The sequence below is a fragment of the Hippocampus guttulatus genome, chromosome 7 (assembly GCF_054856545.1).
Source record: "Hippocampus guttulatus isolate MCC_2025c chromosome 7, RoL_Hgut_1.0, whole genome shotgun sequence".
In the NCBI taxonomy this organism is placed as follows: domain Eukaryota; kingdom Metazoa; phylum Chordata; class Actinopteri; order Syngnathiformes; family Syngnathidae; genus Hippocampus; species Hippocampus guttulatus.
This window is the reverse complement of record NC_141267.1, coordinates 23,192,733-23,208,741: the sequence shown is the minus strand read 5'-3', so window position 1 is coordinate 23,208,741 and position 16,009 is coordinate 23,192,733.

Below are 16,009 nucleotides of genomic sequence, written 5' to 3'. Positions count from 1 at the left end.
GCGGCTTCAGTACGTCGCGTTTTTTTTTTTTTTTTCCAAAGTACTTTATTCAGAAAAAAAAATGCCCAATGACTCTGAGGTTTTGTACATGCCCGTACGCATGATTGGTTTATCCCATGAGCTGATTGCCGGGCACATATTCGATCCAAAAGCCATCTGGCCAGCTAAGGTTTAAGCTAACCTTTGCCTAGGCTAACCTCACAGCTTCCTCCGCCCTCTTCTCTCCCTTTAGCTCTATTGCTCTTTCTTTTTGTGCTGGCTGAACTTGACAACCAGCTACTGGACTGGACTGTCTGCTTGCTTGAGTGATTAAAGGGAGCTTGGGGCCGACAGTCTCGCCACCCCCGATAGCGGCGCGGAAGTATAGTTGTGTTGAGTGAGGCCGAGCGGACAAAAAGAGGGTCGCTTGGTGAGAAAGGAGAGATCCACAGGCAGATATGATAGAGATGAGAACAAACACACTCAACCAGGCGGCGATGCTCATTTGGTAGAAAAACTTGAGACGAAGGAATCGGATCAGGCGTGAGCCGCTGATTGCTTTTTTTTTGTTACGGGAGCTGAGTTCGGAATGAGTTACGGTTCTCTGCGTGCGAAATCGCTCAATCACACCCGAACGCAAACTCCTGCCTCTAACTAGTTTGTACTTTTTCACATTTTTCCTTTTTAGTTCAAAATGGCTTCCCCTAACGCACATTGCGGCCAAAGGGAGAGCCACGGTCGGTTATTACATCGGAACTCTTGGCCCTGGAAATGCTTGCTGCGGCGCTGTGGGTCCGAATGCCGGTTGCCATGACTACTACTTCTTTCCTTGCCTTGAGTTAAAGAGTTTTTCTCTCCACCGAGCGACACTGTCACTGTTGTTCTACATTTCAGACCATATAGATATGTAGATGCGGCTGGTCCTTTCTAGCGCCGCAACCTGTGTCCATTTCATTTGAATGAAGGAGCGTACAGGCCGCATTTCATTCAAATGTTTGTAACGTCTTCCCACCGTTGGAATCAGGAAGGTCCTACATAACATTGCAATGTAATACGCCAGCTAAAAGCAAAAGCTCAATCGTATGCGGCATAGAATCGGAGCCTCACCGTCACGAATCATTTTCTTGGGATTGTATCGTATCAGCGGTGAGAGGCACTCGAGGCAATTTGAAAATGACCGAGCTCCACGCAGTTGCAGGTCCTCATAGAAGTCATTAATTGCTGACATTTTGCCAGAGCTCCTGGAAGGAGATCATCAAATGAAACTGTCTGTCTGTTGCTTATGTTGAGCTTCTTATGAAGACGGGACTGAAAACCAAAAAGTCATTCATTTCTGCGATTGATCTTTCCTATTTGATCAAGGGCATCATCCACTTGACGGCTGCTGCAAATCGCGGGAACTCCACCTCAGCATCTGACCATTAACAAATATCAAAGGCGCCGTTTTGGATTCCGGACGACTGGCGGGGACACTTCTTACGATCAAACATTCTGCTCATGTGAAATTGGTTGAAGAAATATTTGAAACGATGACGCTAGCTTCTCTGCGATGCGCTACGACAAAAGCAGGGGGGGAAAAAAAAAAAGATCCATACCCGGTGACGACGAGAGGGATGAGCCTTCGTTTTTTTTATTTTTTTTATTGTTGTTGTTGTTCAGTGGTGGTCCGAAAACTGCCGTCACAGAGTGTCATCAGCGGCAATCAAGACAGAACGAGAGTCACCGAGAAAGGCTTTACAACTGTTTCACGTCATATATTTGAAACCTACCCGGCAACGCTAATGAAGGTACTGGAAATTTGTCAACCAAAAGCGTTTTTTCTTTACACGGAGGCCAAAATTCCAGGAAGCGAGTGGCCCTCCAGCAGCTGCGAGGCTCACCCAGTGACAGCCGTGAACGATGACACTGGCGGCGGCATATTTCTTCCAGACATTACAACGGTGATGATGGATGAAAGCGGAGGCGGGCTATGGAATATTTTCACAGTATAGATGCCTGAAATGGATAGCGCTTAGGGCCGGAAAGGAAACAAGCGACTCTCTTCTTCCCTACGTTGAAGATAAAGAGACATTCACCTCTCGCTAACCTCAGGTGTCAAAGGCGCGTGAAGAAGTGAGGCCTTTCCCCAAGGGACGGGCTTCGTGATGATGATGAAATGCTTTTAGAGCGCCACTCCTTCTCCAATACGCCAGCCACTATAATATAGAGTAAGGATATATAGAGGTCACGACCTTCAGCAGGGGTGCCCAATACGTCCGTCGCGATCAACCGGTAGCCCGCGGACTGGTCCCGAGTCGATCGGGAGGGCTGTCGGAGGAACCCGGTTCTTCATATGATCGATTTTTGCGTTGGTTGCAGACCGCACCCTCAGCATCCGATCAGTTTCACGTTCACAAAAAAAAAAAAAGGATTTAAAAGATGAAATCAAAAAGCAGGTCACCTTGAATCGACGACGGAAGTTGTTGGAGGCTAGCCGTCGGCAATCGCGCCTCTGTCACATCAAAGTCAGGTCGCGGATTAGAAAGGCACCCTCACTTTATGACATATCGATGTATTTTTTATTTTGTTTTGTTTTTTGTGATACGCGGTAATTTTACAGCCACAGCCAGCAGGACGGGAGAGAGAAAGGAGGAGTCAGCAAGGGGGCCAAATATGAATCCATTGTGTTGGCTGCGACTTAAATGTGCAGTATGTTATGCTTCCCATCCAGCCATTTTCTCATCCGCTTGAATCCACTTCTCCTCGGGAGGGTCGCGGGTGTGCACGAACCTATCCCAGACGTATGCGGGAAGCGCCCTGAACCGGTTTGCCAGCCAATTTTGCCTTGTCCAAATTGGTTGGAATTTGTTTTTTGGCCGTCCCTTTCGGTCTCCTCCTCAATCGCCGTCCCCCATCGCATATGCATGTATTCGTCGTGTTCAACGGCGGCTTCATGCATTCATGCATATGTTCCATGACAACACATACATTACGATGATGTTTGCTGAGCGTTCTCTCCCCCCCCCCCCCCTCCCCTAAGAAAACAAGCGCGGATCCACAAAACACAAACAAAGCAAACGCGAGCAATCCATTATTTTGCCGGCTGGTTGTCTCTAATAGAGAGGTAAAAAAATACTTGGGTCAGCTCTTTATGTCTTTGGGGATAATCGCGAATGGGCGCGGGGGCGGGGGAGAGGGGAAAAAAATGGTGCAGACAATTTGATCCCACACTCCTGGGCAGGAGCTCTCCATTACCTGACTGAAATAGCCCCTTTCCCATGAGGCCGCTGGCCTCATTGAGTGAGCGAGGTGGGGACTGTAATTATGTCTCGGGCAAACCCTAAATCGTACGCCATTTAGTCTGCTTCCAAAACACGGCCGCAATCTCCTCAATATGCCCCCTGCAGCTCATATCCCGGGCCATGTTGACATGTTGGCACTCTCGGCCGTCTGCTAATTTATCAGGGCCTTAAATGTCTCATGCTATGTTGGTTTTGGCCCGGCGTTGGCGCAAACGGCAGCCTTTCAGCGGCTTCCCAAATAGAAACGCACGACCTTGGGGAGGTTTTTTGGTTGTTGTTGTTGTTGTTTTTAGGACTCGTTTTTAATTTTCTAAACCACCCCAATGCATTTCCGTGTCAATTTAGACACGTCAATGTAAAAATAACCACAATCAAACGGAGGGCAGTGCCGGCATTTAACTCATTCAGTACCAGCCAATTCTGGACCAAGTCTGAAAAGACGTTTAAAAACGTCTTTGGGAGTGAATGAGTTAAAGACGCAAAATCAACCATCGCAGTTGCTCATCTCCTTCCTCTTCATACCTGTCCCTGAATGTGCAAAATGTACGGCAAGGCTATTTAGGCATTTGGCAGATGCAGTCTTGGGTGTGCCTGATTGATAATAGTTTGGCTTCTGCTTCTATTTGAGAGAATCTCAGCCCGCTGTTTTGAGATGGTCGCCATGCACACGCGTATGCCTTGAGCAAAAGCGCACTATCCCGACTTTGCTCGTCTGGTGTCATCAGTGGCAGGCCGATTTGATGTGGAAAGTGAAGGAAACAGTCGCGGAGGTCCCGTTTAGAGCTTCGAGCGGCGGTGGCCGACGGAGAGAGCGGTCTAATGGCGCGCTAAGCCGCAGCGGTGGCGGTAAACGCGACCCTGAGCGGGTGACCTTTAAACCTGCCTTGGGAGCAGGCCACCTCGCTGAGAGAGGGAGAAAAATGGCACGTTGCGCCCCCCCCCCTCCATTCCCCCTTCACCGATCCAGGAGAGTGATAACAGTTTACCCGCTTGTGCTCAGTCAGAACCAGACGGCGTCCAGAGGCCTGGTTATAAGATAAGAAAACCTTTTATTAGTCTCGCAATGGAGAAATTCCCGATTCACAGCAGCAAAGTTATGAAAAGGAAGAAGTAGAACAACAAAATATAGGAGCTGCTGGAAAGGCAGCAGCCACTCACGCGGCACCATTTTGAAGTCAAAATAACCAAAATAACACAACACATAGGACCCAGACAGTCGCGCAATCTTCACCACTTTTCTGCATACACTTTGTTGTCTGAAGCGGTTCTAGATGAAAGGGGAGAGGATCAAAGTGTCCTTTCACCAGTGGATCGGAGACGTCATGCTGAAAATGTGCACACGTCTGCTACGAGCTGAGTTTTGAAAGCAAACGCGAAGCTGGAGCGTCCCTTGACGAAAAAGAGATTGGCTCACATCTCCTGTCCCATGTAAATCCACTTAACTTTTATGCCCGCCCCCTCAAAAACAAAGAAAATTGGCATTTGAACAGGGAGGGGGGGGGGGGGGGTTGATGAATGATTTTGTTTCTTTTGTATATCCGCATTATGCACATTTAAAGCTCCATATCTTGTGCTGTTCTCTTCCAGAAAAAGCATTTAGAGAGCCAACACCGCTCGCATCTCAAGGATAAGAACGAAAACTTGAAGGGGGCGGGGGGGGGGGGTGTATAGTCCACAAGCGGCAGAGTCAGTTCATCATTCTATTACAGTGGCAAGCACAACAATTTTATCACCTCTTCTCTTATAAAGCCCTTCGCAAGGTCAGGCCAATCTCATTCTCGCTATCTCCATGACGGCTTTGACGAGCGGGACGCAACTCTGGCCATTATTATTATTTTTTTTTTTTAGCTTTTTCCGTCTGAGGCTCGAGTCGTCACGGCTTTGCGAGCTCGGTAAGTTTTAAGACCCGTCAGGGTGAATGGAAAATTGTTGGAATTGATGTGAAATGTGTCCGAGCACCTTGGACTTGCTCGCCTTTTGAGGTTTTGCTCCCCTCCGCTGCTCTTTCTAATCTGCGTTCCACACCCGCGGTAATGAAAGCTGCCATTGCGTTCCACTCTCAGATAACGTAACGGAGTATCGGACGGCGTTCGCGCAAACACGGTACGAGCTGGTCGGAAGCGGCGAGAAGTCAGCTTGGCTGTTCCGGGCGTCGACCTTGGGAGGCCCGCGCTGCCAATCTGCGTTGAAGTCATCGGGGTCATCCTCTTTCCCCGGGATAGGCCGCAACTGCCTTCTTAACTGTCAGAGAAGATCGAGCTTCCAAGTCACAATGAATCAAGACATTCCGACGCAACGAGCCAAGCGACCGTGTCACTTATCTCATTAAGATTCACTTGTCGCCCTCCGTAAAAACACCGCCTCGATGGCCGCCGACTTCAGCTTTTTTGAATTTGGTGTTGAAGGGCGTCGTCGTGTACTACTTCAAGTGTTACCCGCGGTACTCCGAAGCAAAATAAGATCAAATGCCCGACGTCGTTAATTCTTGCGATTGACGACCGAGCGACCGGTGTCGGGTGCGCGCGCCGCTTGCCCGACGAGCGTTTCGCAAGTCACGTTCCAAATGTTTGGACACGTCACGCTTTGTCAATTCGGCCGCTCCGTGATATCGACGGTCTGACCTCATCCGTGACGGTTTCAGCCCATGTCGGAGTTGCCGTCTCTTGACGAGACTGGAATCCAACTCCCGTCATGTCAAAAGACAAAATGAGTGAGCTGCCACTGTAATTTTTTTGTTTTTAGAGGTCACACTGAACTGTTTCGTATTAGTTGTCACCTTCCCATAATTTCCAGTCATCCCATCTCCGAAGGGCTCCGATCCTCGTGGCGATTCGGAGCGGCGCGCGGACGCATTTCCTCAAGCTAATGAATCCGCCGCGGGGGTTGTTTATTCCAGCTTTCCGATACAATAATGAGGCAATTTTACAGCGGCCTACACATTTCCTCGCACGAGTCTAAACTGCACGCCGCATCGCCCTGCCTTGCTCATTTGTCAAAATAAAAAACTAATTGACTATGTCAGGCGAGTTCTTTGAGAACACGAGTCTCATCCCGAAACGGCGGCATCGTGCAGTACGCGCCATTTCCCAGTAAATAACGTTGCTTTAGGCGCGAGGAAAACTTTTTAAGCGCGTGACTTTATTTGTGCTTCTATTAGGCGGAGGCTGGTGACCTCATCGCTGAAGGGACGGCGGCAGCATTTTAGAAGCGTTTCCTGGCTTGCTGCACGTCGGCACGCGTTGGTTTTGAAACAACTTTGGAACAACGGAGCGCTGCCGGTACTTGGCTCTTTGCCGTTGGAAAAGCAAACACGTTCTTCGTCGGAACTCGTTAAGCACGAGCTAAGCGCCCGCGCTGGCACCGCGTTTTTTTGGGGGGGTGGAAAAGGGCTACCTGTGCTATGCTATCGTCTGCATGATAGCACCAAATTCTCGTAGCAGGGCTGACTCTGTGCTATCCGTTCTCGATATTATCGCAGGGAATTCAGAACATAGCACGCTACCTAATGGCTTATTGCAGGAGGGAACGCTAAATTAAACATTTGTGCCTCTATAAATGTTGCATGGCATTAACCTCACAGTGCTTCATGAATTGCATTTTTCTTTCCCCCCCCCCCCAATCAGCCCCTTTCTTGAGCCTGACTTCTGATGTTCGACAGTCCTCATTTATTCGCAACCGCAAGGACGGCAACCCTGCCCACCATGACCAAGGTACGGTGACAATATCTTTTTTCATCTCTTGGGTCAATAGAGTCTTGATTTGTTGGAACAGTTGGCAACAAGGTGGCACTCATGTGAGCACCCGGCAATTGTTTTTGTCCTGGCTTCTGTTCTGTCTGTCGTCTTGCTCGCGACTGTCGTCCGAGTGCTGATTTTCTCATTTAGACCTTCGTCAGTCTCGCTCATTGTCATCGTCTCAGTATTGTTTCTCGTTTTGAATGATTCTTGTGTGTAGTGTTATCCTTGGAGTGTTTTGGTTGGGGGGGGGGGGGGGGGGGTTCTTGTTGATTGGCCTTTCCTTGTCTTTTCTTGACACGTGATCGTTTCCCTCGCTTTCCACTTGGCCTTTTTTGCTCATATCGTGATTATCCCGGTTTTCGTTACCAGCATTTTATGTTGAACTTTGTGCCATCTTATTTTGGAAAATTAACATTTTTGTCATCCGTCTTATCGCGGCGATTTTGCGCTTCAAAAAGAACCCCAAAAGACATTTCTGGCAAGTCAATCGTGCTATTTGAAGTCAAGTCTTGGTTCCGATATGACTTCATCTATTGCCTGTACAAGACAAACACAAAACAGACCAAAATATATATATATATACAGTATATATTTGCCGGAACTTGCCAGAAATGTCTCTCTCTCTCTCTCTCTCTCTCTCTCTCTCTCTCTCTCTATATATATATATATATATATATATTTAGTGTATATAATAGGAGGTGAAGGCGGCCGCTCAGGCATTCATCCAGTACCCCGAGGACCTGCCATTGCTCTAACTGTATTTTGGGTCCAGGCCAGAAATACTTGCCGGTCGGCGTACAGCAGACAAGCGACCCACCGGTGCTCATTATGTGGAAATACTGCGCGCTTGTGTGGAGATGACAGTCCCGCATCCCCAAAGGTCCGTGTTTGCTCAGGTCATGACTGTGAATTAGGTGGCAGTGCTCTCCTGCGAGCCATTACCAACTTCAGTGTCAACACACTGTCCGCTTAAATCCGTCTCCAAGCGCCGTGGGCCGGCCGCGTTGGAAGCGACGGTCATTTTGTCCCTCGACTGCTCCGTCAACAAACGCGGGCAAAGGCAAACTGGCACCAACTGATCGTATCGAGAGTATCTTGATGAAAACTGAAAAATCCGAGCTCACCGCTCATGTTGAGGAAGTCTGCGCGCACATCTTCTTTATCTCCCAGGCAGAGGTTGACTCATTTTCAGAGTCACGTTATGCAATTCGGGCACCGTCGAACATCTTTTCTCGCATTTCCGCAGCTCTTTTCTCATTCTTCCATGCTTCGAAAGTATAAGAATTGAAGACCTCACGCGGGCGTTCCGATCTGACGCTTGAACGTACCTTTCAAGAAAGTGCCGGCAGGCTTCCCCCTGAACAAAATGACGGCCGATCGGCAAAGTGAGCCTTGATAGCGACATCACAGTCGCACGGAAGCGCAGCGGTTTGAGCACGGCGGCGTCATCGCACCCCGTCTCTCGGGTAGCTCTTTCAACTCTTGCTAATTGCATATCAAGACTGCGTAAGACTCCGACGAATGCATTCGAGGCTGCTATTATGCTAACTACGCCATCACGCACAATATTTGTCCCGTTTTCCTTTGGACTGAGGTTACTCCTTGTTTATGTGTAAAGCCAAAAGTACAACGCTGCTCGGTGGAGGACCTGGAAGCTCAAGCGTTGCATTTTCTCGACGGCGGGAATTGTGTGCCGGTTCCTGTGACTTGCTGAGCCACGGTTAGATCCCGGGAAGATAAGCGTGAACGGTTTTGGCCGAGCGGAAACGTCAGAGTAAGGGAGCGTCCTGAGACAATTTCTGCTGCGATTTGGCGCGACGTCCGTCAAAGTGAATCGAAACGATCGGCCAAGTCCCGGACGTAGCTTTGCTTTCGTGTCGAATGGAACGAAGCCATCTCACGTTGAATGGGCCGTCGCTCGGGTACTCATTCATTCACCTCCTGATGACGCAACACCAGCGGCGACCGGGGGCTCGGTTTCTTTCTTGCTCAAGGACACTTGAACGTGGTCGCAATGGCTGACGTTGCTCATTGACTCGTGACGTGAATTCCGATTAAAAAAAGCACGAGACAAACCTCGAGGTTTGTCAAAGAAGGCCTTGAAAATAGCCTTCGGGTTTCCGAGTCGAATGACAATAAAACGTCGCGCAAACTCTCGATCCTCGCGCCCACGATTTTCATTTTTGAACCGCCGCAGAGTCGCACGTTCAATCGGAACATGATAACAGCAGCATGAGATCACTTTGAACATGCGGAACGAAAAAGAAAAGCAAGGCGTCACGTGAAGATGGCAAGATCCTTTTTTTTTTTGCCAAAAGAATTGCCCGCCGGTGCCGCAGCCGAGCCTCTGTTTCGCTTGCTATTTTTAATGTCAGATTGTCTTCGTTGGATCTGTCAATCAAGGATCTCCCCGGCAGGCGCACGAGCCGACTCGTGCGAGAAATATGAAACGAAAGCCCGACGCGCCTTCTGCCGGGATACGATACGGCGGCCGGCGAACGGGAGAGTCGGCGGTGGCCGAGAAAGGAGGAAAGGTCAGTCGCTGTTCAAATTGCTCTTTTCTCGCTCGACAGCAGAAGGTAATCAACACGGCCCTGCGATATTTCATTGAAGCCAAAAGAAAGCCGTGCGGCCGATCCCTTTTCTGAGCGTCACAACTGATCTAGCATAGATGTGTTTCGTTAGTGAGCCGTTCGGTGCGAAATTGAGCTGGATACAGAGCGTGGCCCCGTGACACCGCGTCCCCCACTCAGACAAAAGTTCAATTTGCCACTTAAAACCCCCAGACGAGTCCAGAATTCAAAGGTTTGATAACACATTCTTTTGACCTTCCGAGATGGCAACGGCCATCGCGGGACACTGAACCCATTTTTTTTTTTTTTTTTCCTGACCAAAACTGTAAAATGGCCCCACCAAATCCGTCTCACCCAGCTGTCCACACCTTCGGCTTCACCGAGCAATTTTGTGATGAAAATTTAAACGTAGAGTTCGAAAGAAGCAATGAATGACCAGTCCACCTGCACTTGGAGCTTTTCACTTTCGGCAATTCGCCGCAGAGAAACAACATGGCGGTGGCTGAAACGGGGGGGGGGGGGGGGGGGGCTGGTTCAGCGGTCCAGTGTGTACGGCGCCTGTCGCCCCGAAGTTGCTGGGTTAGGCTCCAGCTCTCACTCTATGACCGTCAACACAACAAATGGGAGCAAAATTCCGACAGGTTAAAGAGGGCGGGGGGGGGGGGGCGCACCTCTGCTTTTACTTCACCCATACGCATACGTGATGATGACCCTTCAGTGTTTCACGTGAAGTTCCGCGACGTGAGCAACCCCACCCTCGCATACATCTCTGCGGACATACTGTCTCCTGGCAATTTGTGTGTTTCCTTATCAGAAAATGGAGCTTTCACAGCTGGCACGCAAGTGGGGTCGTTGCCCGGGCGAGTGGGTGAAGAGCGAAGGGAGATGACGGCCCGACCTCCTTTCAACGTAGCCCGAGGGACGGCACCAATCCGTGCGTTATTACGGTCTTTCTTCGTCACTATTTATAACAAAATGGGCGCCAACTACGATGTCGAATGCGTTATGAATATTTACAAATGGAAAAACACGAATGGACTCCGGCTGTCGCCCCGAGTACCTCTCATGAGGACGCCTTGTAATGACAATTTCGTTGACAAAAGTCTCCGAAATTTTTTTTTTACAAAGTCCTGTACTGGAAGCTCTAAATTGTCCCTAGGTGTGAGTGTGGGCGTGGATGATTGTTCGTCTCTGTGTGCCCTGCGATTGGCTGGCAACTGATTCAGGGTGTCCCCCGCCTACTGCCCGAAGACGGCTGGGATAGGCTCCAGCACCCCCCGCGACCCTAGTGAGGATCAAGCGGTTCGGAAAATGGATGGATGGATGTACCATTGCAAGATCCAGGAACAAAGTTGCCAAGTTGGAAATTTAACTTCAGAGACATTGTGCGCCATTGACGGCACCCCAAGCTACCGCTTGTGAATTGTTTCGAACAGTCGTAGTAACACAATCTATATACTGTATATTTTTTACAAATGGTAAAATGATTGATTGGAACAATATCAGGAAAATGCCCAAACCGTGTTTGTTTTGTTCGTGTCATCGTCACAAGATCAAATTCAATTTGGAAGTATTTCGATATCAAGGCACAGAAAGACCGTTTTCTCCGACAAAGGTCACCAACATTTAATCACACTCTGCATAAACAGAATCACTTTTCAGTTGGAGATAGATGTCTTGTATTCCTCGTTGTCTCGTGTAACCGTCTTAAATGATCGATGTCGCCACTGCACTATTTTCTTCGGCGTAGCGTTTGAATTAGCATTTTGGCTGTCATCTTCAACTTGGCTGGAGGGAGGCAGATAAGAGCCTCAAGTCTGTCCCGGTGTCAACAGAGGTCCGCTATCTCTTCTGGTCTCTTTGCAGTGGCCGGTGGTTATAGCCTCCCTGCCGATAATAGAACAATCTCCAGCCTCCATCTTCGCCCGGCTCGATTGCCAATCCGCGGGGCGCTCGAAACACTGTTCAAATCAAATAGCAACGGGGGGGGGGGGGGGAAGCGGGATGTCACCTGAGTGTTTCAACGTGTCCGCCACGGTACTCGACTGAGCTCTTTGGGCTGCGTTTTACCGGATAGGATGCAAAAGTCAAGTCATTTGCACTGATTTGAACGCAAGTCAAGTAACGAAACGGAGCTGAAGACATCGGTCGTTGCTCGCGGATTCCCTTGACCCGACTATGAAGGCGGACTCGAAAGCGGCACGCCAACAGTGCCGAACCGTCATTGGCCGTGATGTCACTCGAGACTTTTGCATATCCCGCAAAAAGGCTCGGCGATCTCAAGGATGTTGTGTATGAGAATAGTTGGCATTGTGTCGCTTTGACTTCGCTGCTTCGGCTAGTTGTGCGTTTGTTCCGCCAAAACAGAAAGCGGTCCCGGCCGTGGCAACTTCAATGTCTTGAAGACTGCAATGTCGACGTCTAAGTGGCCCGGTACGATCCATCCGTCCATTTTCAGTCGCCATTAAGAAAGTAAGTAAGGTATTGAAAAGGGGACGGAAAAATATTGGCTGGCTGGGATTCAAAATTGAATGCATGGGGATTCATTAAAATGCCGATGCTAAGCATCAGCGGCGGCTTCGGTAATGGGCTGCGAAGCCATTTGTGCTTAGCGCCAATGCAAGAGACGTGGATTCGAGCCGGGCATGCATTTTCCGATCTCATTTCAGCATACAACGCTGTTGATGTGGACAAACGAATAATTGAGGGAGAAAATGGCCCGGCGCTACTTAATACGACTTCTGCTAAGCTAGTGGCACCTCATAACTGGCTCCATGAGAAGGCAGTGAGCAGTCACATTGAGCTTGTGTTTTTCCTCTCTGCCTAATTATTATCAGCACGCCATTTCAACCTCTCCCCTTTACATATTTTAGATCATGATCGAATGCTTCCGGGCAGGCACGTATGACGGTCGCGGCGCCCACCTCGCGTGCCCGGCAATCGCGGCACGGCCGTAAAGCTCCAGCCGTATTCATCATCGTTATGATTTTGGTGACAGGGTCCCGCCATCGACCCAAACGTTCCCCCCAGCGTGAGACGCGGGACTCGTAAAGACTGCCTTCCCGCCCGCAGACCTCCCTGTTATGGCGCCCGTAATTGGCTGATTGGTGGCGAGGAGAAAGCAACGCTGTCTTGTGAATGGATGACCAATAAGGCACAAGTGTGGTCCCCTGGGCAGGAAAGGACCCATTATGGCTCCTTTCCAGTTCAACGCCTCATTGTCATTGTTATACACAGCCGACCTTTTCACACTATTACCTTTTTGTTTTTTTGCCTCTGCCGTAGTGCAGTAAAGCATCAATTCTCCATTGACTGTTGTCCGGAGAAAGTACAATGCGGCCCAATTTCCGCTGCTGCGTAATGTTTCATGGCCTGCGTGGCTCAACTGTGCCAGCTGTTCTGATGTAGTCGGAGCGCACAATGGTGCGAAAACATGCATGTTCTGAAAATGATCGGCGCTCGCCAGCGGGTATTCAATTCCAAACTAGCTGCAATTGATATTCCAGGATTTACTTTCTGTGGCGGCATCGCTTAACTCTTTCATTCCACAAGACGTACTTGTGCGTCTTTTTAAAATTAGGCCCCGCCTACCAAGGACGTACTTGTACGTCTGTCTTTTTTTTTTTTTTTTTTGCGTCATAGAGAGGAGGAGGGTCTGATGCAATCTGTGAATTAGAATAAGCCGTTTGCATTGTAAATCATGTCAAAAAGCGACCAGGAGGTGGCAGTGGTGCTTGAAATGCATGCTTTTACAAAAAGCTCTTTTTCTCCGTTTTTTGCCCAGGAATCGCCATTTTCATGAAAATTAGCCATTTTGTAATGCCGATTGCTGAAGAATGGAAAAAAAAGAGAGTCCAAACTTTATTTTCGTATGCTCCATGTGTATATACTGTAGCATTAGAACCAAATATTTGCAAGATCAGTCAAAATCCAGGAAAACGCTGGGATTGAGGGGGTTGCTCCAGTGAAAATGGCTGGGATTGAATGAGTTAAATGAGCACATTTGGTGTAGTTTTGTATTTTAAATCAGTTTCAATAAACTTTACATGCATTCCCGAGATTAACATTCTTAGTGCAGCGCCGAGGTTGAGGGTCTGTAGGCTAAACACTCTGTCTTCATGGCAGAATTATCTATGCAGGTTCGGGGCAGTGCCCGAAGCTGCTTTGGTTTAATAAAGATCTGATGAATGAAAATCGGGCCAGAGAGACCTCGAGATGAATAAACTGCCGCTGCTGCTGCTGCTGTCTCAAGTGCTTTCACACTGAAATTATAAAGTTGGTTCACTTGTCCATTAAAATGTTCAGGAGGGTCGCGGGCGTGCCGGAGCCTATCCTGGCTGTCCTCGGGCAGTCGGCGGTGGACACCCTGAGCTGATGGTCGTTTTTTTTTCGGCTAAAAACGCCTTACTATACATGGTCATTTTTTTCGGCTAAAAACGCCTTACTATACATGGTCATTTTTTCCGGCTAAAAACGCCTTGCTATACATGGTCGTTTTTTTCGGCTAAATATTTTTTTCCAAAAACGCCTTACTATACATGGTCGTTTTTTTTGGCTAAAAACGCCTTACTATATACATGGTCGTTTTTTTGGGCTAAAAATGTTGTCCAAAAATGCCTTACTATACATGGTCATTTTTTTCGGCTAAAAACGCCTTACTATACATGATCGTTTTTTTTCGTCTAAAAATGCCTTACTATACATGGTTGTTTTTTTCAGCTAAATATTTTTTTCCAAAAACGCCTTACTATACATGGTCGTTTTTTTCAGCTCAAAACGCCTTAATATACATGGTCGTTTTTTTTCGGCTAACAATTTTGTCCAAAAACGCCTTACTATACATGTTCGTTTTTTTCAGCTAAAAACGCCTTACTATACATGGTCGTTTTTTTTCGGCTAAAGATTTTGTCCAAAAATGCCTTACTATACATGGTCGTTTTTTTTCGTCCAAAAAGGCCTTACTATACATGGTCGTTTTTTTCGGCTAAAAATTTCGTCCAAAAACGCCTTACTATACATGGTCGGTTTTTTTTTTCGTCCAAAAACGCCTTACTATACATGGTCATTTTTTTCGGCTAAAAACGCCTTACTATACATGGTCGTTTTTTTCGTCCAAAAACGCCTTACTATACATGGTCGTTTTTTTCGGCTAAATATTTTTTTCCAAAAACGCCTTACTATACATGGTGTTTTTTTTCGGCTAAAAACGCCTTACTATACATGGTCATTTTTTTCGGCTAAAAACGCCTTACTATACATGATCGTTTTTTTTCGTCTAAAAATGCCTTACTATACATGGTTGTTTTTTTCGGCTAAATATTTTTTTCCAAAAACGCCTTACTATACATGGTCGTTTTTTTCAGCTCAAAACGCCTTAATATACATGGTCGTTTTTTTTCGGCTAACAATTTTGTCCAAAAACGCCTTACTATACATGTTCGTTTTTTTCAGCTAAAAACGCCTTACTATACATGGTCGTTTTTTTTCGGCTAAAGATTTTGTCCAAAAATGCCTTACTATACATGGTCGTTTTTTTTCGTCCAAAAAGGCCTTACTATACATGGTCGTTTTTTTCGGCTAAAAATTTCGTCCAAAAACGCCTTACTATACATGGTCGTTTTTTTTTTTCGTCCAAAAACGCCTTACTATACATGGTCATTTTTTTCAGCTAAAAACGCCTTACTATACATGGTCGTTTTTTTCGTCCAAAAATGCCTTACTATACATGGTCGTTTTTTTTCGGCTAAATATTTTTTTCCAAAAACGCCTTACTATACATGGTGTTTTTTTTCGGCTAAAAACGCCTTACTATACATGGTCATTTTTTTCGGCTAAAAACGCCTTACTATACATGGTCATTTTTTTCGGCTAAAAACGCCTTACTATACATGGTCGTTTTTTTCGTCTAAAAATGCCTTACTATACATGGTTGTTTTTTTCGGCTAAATATTTTTTTCCAAAAACGCCTTACTATACATGGTCGTTTTTTTCAGCTCAAAACGCCTTAATATACATGGTCGTTTTTTTTCGGCTAACAATTTTGTCCAAAAACGCCTTACTATACATGTTCGTTTTTTTCAGCTAAAAACGCCTTACTATACATGGTCGTTTTTTTCGGCTAAAAATTTCGTCCAAAAACGCCTTACTATACATGGTCGTTTTTTTTTTTTCGTCCAAAAACGCCTTACTATACATGGTCATTTTTTTCAGCTAAAAACGCCTTACTATACATGGTCGTTTTTTTCGTCCAAAAATGCCTTACTATACATGGTCGTTTTTTTCGGCTAAATATTTTTTTCCAAAAACGCCTTACTATACATGGTGTTTTTTTTCGGCTAAAAACGCCTTACTATACATAGTCGTTTTTTTTCGGCTAAAGATTTTGTCCAAAAATGCCTTACTATACATAGTTGTTTTTTTTCGTCCAAAAAGGCCTTAC